This window comes from Pinus tabuliformis, chromosome Q (assembly GCF_031772625.1).
Source record: "Pinus tabuliformis cultivar Carrire ecotype Pingquan chromosome Q, CPIR1, whole genome shotgun sequence".
NCBI lineage: Eukaryota > Viridiplantae > Streptophyta > Pinopsida > Pinales > Pinaceae > Pinus > Pinus tabuliformis.
The window spans coordinates 661,093,059-661,098,849 of NC_142296.1; the positions used below are offsets into that span (position 1 = coordinate 661,093,059).

The 5,791-nt window shown below is 40.3% G+C and overlaps 1 pseudogene; it reads left to right on the forward strand.

Annotated features, from left to right (window-relative positions):
- The first annotated feature begins 4,489 nt into the window (after positions 1-4,489).
- Positions 4,490-5,005, forward strand: LOC149221270 (F-box protein At1g67340-like; annotated as a pseudogene).
- The last annotated feature ends 786 nt before the right edge of the window (positions 5,006-5,791 follow it).

The following is a 5,791-nucleotide window of genomic DNA, read 5'->3' on the forward strand; positions in this document are numbered from 1 at the left end:
GTGACGGCAGGGGCTTCTTCTGTCGCTGTGTCATTCGACACAGTCCTAGATGTTGACGGTTGTTCAGACATTTTGAGTCTATCCAATAGATTCCCTAGCGATTCTACAGGAACTTCCACTTGTGGTGGATTAACTTCTGATGAAGGAAATAGAGTGACCCCGACTCCAAAATGGGTTGGAGTACTTGCTTGCGGATCCTCTACAATTTCCTCTATCGCAATCAAACCCGGTGGAAGAGGAAGACCATCAGGTCCATAAAATATTTCTGGTGCCGAAGAAGGGGTTGAATCGACAGCGACAGTTGTTTGGGGAGAAAGACTCTCTAAATCGGTTACAGATGGAACTGGTTCAGTAACGCAAGTATTTGCCCCCAGACTAGGATCAGTATTACTGTCCCTCTGTGGCTGTTGAACTTCTTCTATAGAGACAGGGTTTCCAGAAATGTTTGGAGTAACCGGAATCTTAGATGTAGTTGGAACACTTGTTCTAACTTTGATAGGAGATTTTGAACTGGTTAAACGAGTTCGCTTTGTCCGTACTGTTTTCGATTCCGGAGACAAAGACGGTTGACTCGTAAGCCTCCGCGAATGACGGGGTTTCAATTGACTTTCTTCCACGATTGCGGATTACTCGATCAACCAAAATACAAAAGGGGAGATTGTATTTCCGAATTGAATGAATTTTATTAGACGCTTTAGACACAACTTGCTTTTTCACTTTTAAAGAGTCGAGAAAAAGCTAAAGATGACTCTAGTCTCCTTCGATGTTTTAGCGAGCCCGAAGTGAAAAATGCTCGGATGGACTTTTTCTGTTATAGAGTCTGAAAAAGGCCAAAAGAAACTGCTCTGGAGTTCTAGGCAGAGGGTGTGCCAAACTTTTCGCAAAACCGCAGAATACTTTTTAAGGTACGGGCGGCCGATCTTCGTGAATGTTGTGTTCACTGCATTGCGATTAGTAGGGCGGCCGACACAGCTTCCTAAGGATAAAGGATATATGCCTATAGGGGTCTCCCAATATATACGCGATGGTACGTGGGAGCACAATCCGTACTAGCGCTATTGTCCCTCAGGAGGAATCACCCACCTTCCATGAGATCGACAGTCACTAGGCTTAACGACGCCGGAACACGTCTCTAGCCTAGACCTCTATGTTGTGCGTTATGTTACAAAGCATTGTTAGATTCATTCAGTTTATTTTAGGTTGATCTTTTTAAAGTTTGCCTTTCAAGGTTCACCACGAGATGTATGATACAAATTCCTAAATGCAGTCTAAAGATGATAAGCAAGCTTTATTATCTTTTCAACTTTGAAAATCCTAGCTACTAAGGGAAAAGAAAGACACCATCTTTTCTCAAAGAGCAATCAGCACACTCTAATGCACTTTTCCTAAATCCAACATGCAAACTTATCAAATGCAAAATGCACAATGCAGGTGTTTGTTTTCCGCTTTCTTAGTATTGATGCCTACAAAGAAAGCTTTTTGTACAACTTTGAATTTGCTTTTAAATGATCAATACAAACAAGTTCACTTTTTCGAAATCAGAGAGGGTAGAAGAGATTACACTACTTAACGATTTTCGAAATAAAGACTTGTTTTGATACTTAAAAAGAGACAAATTCAAACCGATAAGCAAAAGTAAATCTATAATCAATCTGCAAACAGCCAATGAACTCTCTTCTAAGATTACAATCAATCAGATCTGAATCAAAGGCTACAGGATGACTACTTTACTCATGCAAAGGAAAACTGTAAATGACGCCACAAACACATAAAAACACTCACAGTCTTTTTGTACAAAAGGAGGCGGAATCTAAGCAAAGAAAAGGAGTTATCTGACTGGTACCTATGCTGGTTAAAGGCTGCAAAAAACAGAGATCAAAACAAGGCAATAGAGAGCAGAGAACCCCAGCTGCACAAGGCCAAACTGGTTCAGCGCAACCTCAACACTGAGGATTTGACATTCAGTGCAGGTAGCCTTCACGAGACCTGCGTTGAAATGCAGACTGCCTTCACAGCAGTTGCACTGAAGGAGAAACTCTCGTTTCTCCTGGGTTTTGGGTCACAAATTGCTCAAAAATCAACAGTTTCAGGCCAAATCGGAAACACAAACAAGGTATAATCAAAGGGATGCTTTGAAGGCTACTAAGATCTATCACAAGGATCATCAAATCATTTGTGAATCCATTGTTCAGATCATAGACAAGTCCAACAACTGGATCAAAGCAGCAACTTTCTACTTTGCATCCGGGAAAGATGCAGTTCGATTGTTGCTGTCAAGTCTATGAAGTAAACAAATGACAGAAACACAAATGAAATGAATAAAAAAATTCTCCCCAGCAGAGTCGCCAATTTGTTGTGGGGAAAAATGCCTATGCAGGACGATCCTATCCACCTAAGGTGTGACAGTGCCTTAGCAACAAACGAATACAGCTACACTGGTTTCTTCCTTTATGAAATGTGAAAGAAGAGAGACCAATAGACTTACCGGTGTCTTCCGTTTGTCCCTCGATCCAATCTCCCTTCTCTTTGGGTGTTCACAGATTCTTGCCTTCTTGCTTATCCAGCTACAACTTCCTGCAAGATCACAAGAGAACAGCTACTTGCGACAAGAGAACAGCTACTTGAGACAAGAGAAGAACACTACACAAAGACAGATGTTCACATTCATAACTAATTTAGGATTAGAAATAAACCAAATACACTAATACATTTATACATCAAAATACATCAGCATATAGGAGAAACCAAGATAGCTTTATTGATGAATAACAAGGTTCAGGAAGAGATACAACCCAGAGGGCTCCAATCCAGCATCTCCTTCCCAGCAAATGGAATTCCTATCTTCAGCCCCTTCAAAGCATTAAGCACCCAATGATTCCAGTCTCAAACCAACAACAATTCTTTGCAATAACAAAATTCCAGCCTCTAGATCTCATGGAGGAGAGATCTATATATAGTTATTTTGGAGAGAGGATGAGTCAGCTTGAGATCTGACTAGTGTCCTCTCCCTCTCTCAGTTCTTGAGTCCACTTGGAGGTTCTTGCTTCCACTTGGAGATTTGGAACCTCTTACTCATCACCAGTTGAATTCCCTGAGGCAAGTGTCATTTTGGAAGCTTCCTGAGCATTGACACCTTGAGGAATGAGTTTGCCACTTGTCCAAACTCGCTCAGCGCAAGTAGCTAGTGTTGGAGTTGACATTCAACGCAGGTAGACAGTGGAGCCACTGACATTCAGTGCAGATGGTCAATGGAGCAGTTGACATGATCCTGAATTGACTTGTTTTTGAGCAGTTTCAGGTGGAGAACTTTTGTGAATTGCTGTGGTTTGTTAGCCTTGTTCCTCTAGGGGTAGGAACAACATGTTTAGGGACTTTGGATCCCTTAGATTATGGACATTTCATGCTCAATGCTGTAAGGCACAAAAATGTCTATAACAATCGGCGTATGTTTCAATATTCTGAACAGAAATAGGTTCAGAATGATGAATCCACTACTATAATTCTTCCTATTGTAGTTGAGATTCACGCTGCAAAAAATAAATCTATTCTTGTGCATTTTGCAAAGAGGTTTGAATATTTGTGAGAGTTCCTTTGCTGATTTTAAGTTTTCTTTCAACAATTGACATGATTAAAGTTCTCAATAACTCTAATAAAGTGGTAATTTTAGCCATTTTATCAACAACTCAAACTTAGCAAAACGGAGATTCAAAAAATTTGGATGCTTGGGCTTGCTATACTGCCTCATGATAATGACCAAGTTCATTCAACATAGAGGTTTAGTGCATAACATAAGCCAAAAACACAATTTCCAATATTGATTTAGTGGCTTCCACAAGTAATTCAATGATTTACAAAAATCGTGCATAAATAATACAGTATATTTATGCACAAACAATACCAGCACTTCACCTTACTCAAAAGTTATTTACGACAGGTCAGACCAATTTCAGTTGCATTCCTTTATCTCCTTTATAACATGCATTGACTTCAACGCTCCAATCATTGGTCATGGCCTTCAAATATTTTTAATGAAATTCAATGTTCAACGTACATAGAAGCATCATTACCATAAATTACACATGGAAATAGAGTTTCAACTGAAAGAACAACATTCTAACTGCAGAGGTAACGCCCTAACCAACATTCTAACAAGCGTTTAATAAACACACAGTCTTCCTAAATGATCATAGACCAATGTATGCACAACATTCGACAAAGAGAATAATAGCTCTTAGCTCTTTAGAAAAATCTCCTGTTGATCTTGTGAGCATGATGCTTATGTGCAAAAGGTTCTGTGCAACTATAACGCTTCCTCAAGTGCTTGCCCATGCTTCCATGATGGCTCTTTTAGTAAAAAGCTTCAAAACGGTCAGATGATGCTCATATATTTTTAAAAATATGTGCAGAAACAGGCAATCGAGAGGCCTGTTACAAAATTGGCATGATTCACTTCCATTACCTCAGGAATAAGGCTTCAGGTGTGGTCTTGATGGTAGGGGCTGCAATTGCATCACATCTAGCTGCTCTCCATTCTTTGGTTGTTATGCAGTTCAATCGTAGTGGAGGATCAAGAAAGGATAAATATTTGGAAGTAGGAGTAGTTTTATGTGCAAAAGCAACAACTCTTGGCTAGGTAGATGCGATGCGAGAACTTGGCCATTGGTTGCAGGATGGCTATGGAGTGGAAAAGAATGTTGTATAGGGAAGGAAGTAGCTTCTGGAAGCTAATGCAAGAGAGAATGGGGTTGTTAGAGAACCATCTATCCAGGTTTCTATTGATGCCAAGTGACAGTCTCACATAGTATGCAATGGAGTTTATGCCCATCTAGAACTGCAAAGTCAGCCTCTGCTAAATAAGTTGGGTGGTTCTCTATTGTAGAGCCATGCCTCTGTTACTGACCAATACTCTATTCAAAGGCTCATTGAAAGAGATGATTGCTCATCCCTCAGTGATTTTAGCTGCAAAATGTTGCTCAATGAAATTAGTTTCGAACCCAGAAACTAAACGCTTTTCTTACCAGAGGAAAAGTGAGGCGAGTTATCTATCAGAGTCTTATAACTTCTACGAGGCGACCTTGTGCTTCGAGTATTTCAAAGAGAGCAGCTAGGATCTTGGCTTGGATAACAAGCAACTCTGGTGTTATGCCCGCTTCATTCTCGTTTGCCTCATGCTCAAGATAGGTTTGCACTGTAGACAGTTTCATGTATGGTCACAAATGGATGTATAAAACCTTGATAGCCTTTCAAGATTCATCCAGTCAACAATGCCTGCAATCCATTGGCTCTGAATCCAATAGCTTGAGTTCACGTTTCACTAGAACCTCCATATGTGTAGGTGTTGACGAATTCAACGTAGGTATTAACATATTCAATGCATGGGAGATGTAGAGGGATAATATGGTGATGCTATGCATATGGAAGTTTCAGGAACAATGTATGGGAGCTGCAGAGCTGAGGGAGACGAGGGATATTTGAGGGGCCGAGACAGACAACGCACATAGGTATGTCAACTGTGAAATGAAGGGCCTGAGCCATGTTATATGTTGGATTGATTGCCGATAACGTCAGACAGAGAGGTCGTAAGTGGTGATAAGTTGTGGGAATAAGTGGGGGCTCGAATGTGGAGGAAACAAGCATCAATGCAATACAGAGACACAATCATACTATTAAAACAAAGTTATCTCTAGCATATACGCTCTTAAAATTTATCAACAAACTTCACAGGCTCTTATAACAAACTTACCACATGCCAAACACCATTGAACTTAAACCATTCAACACAACACCTTTC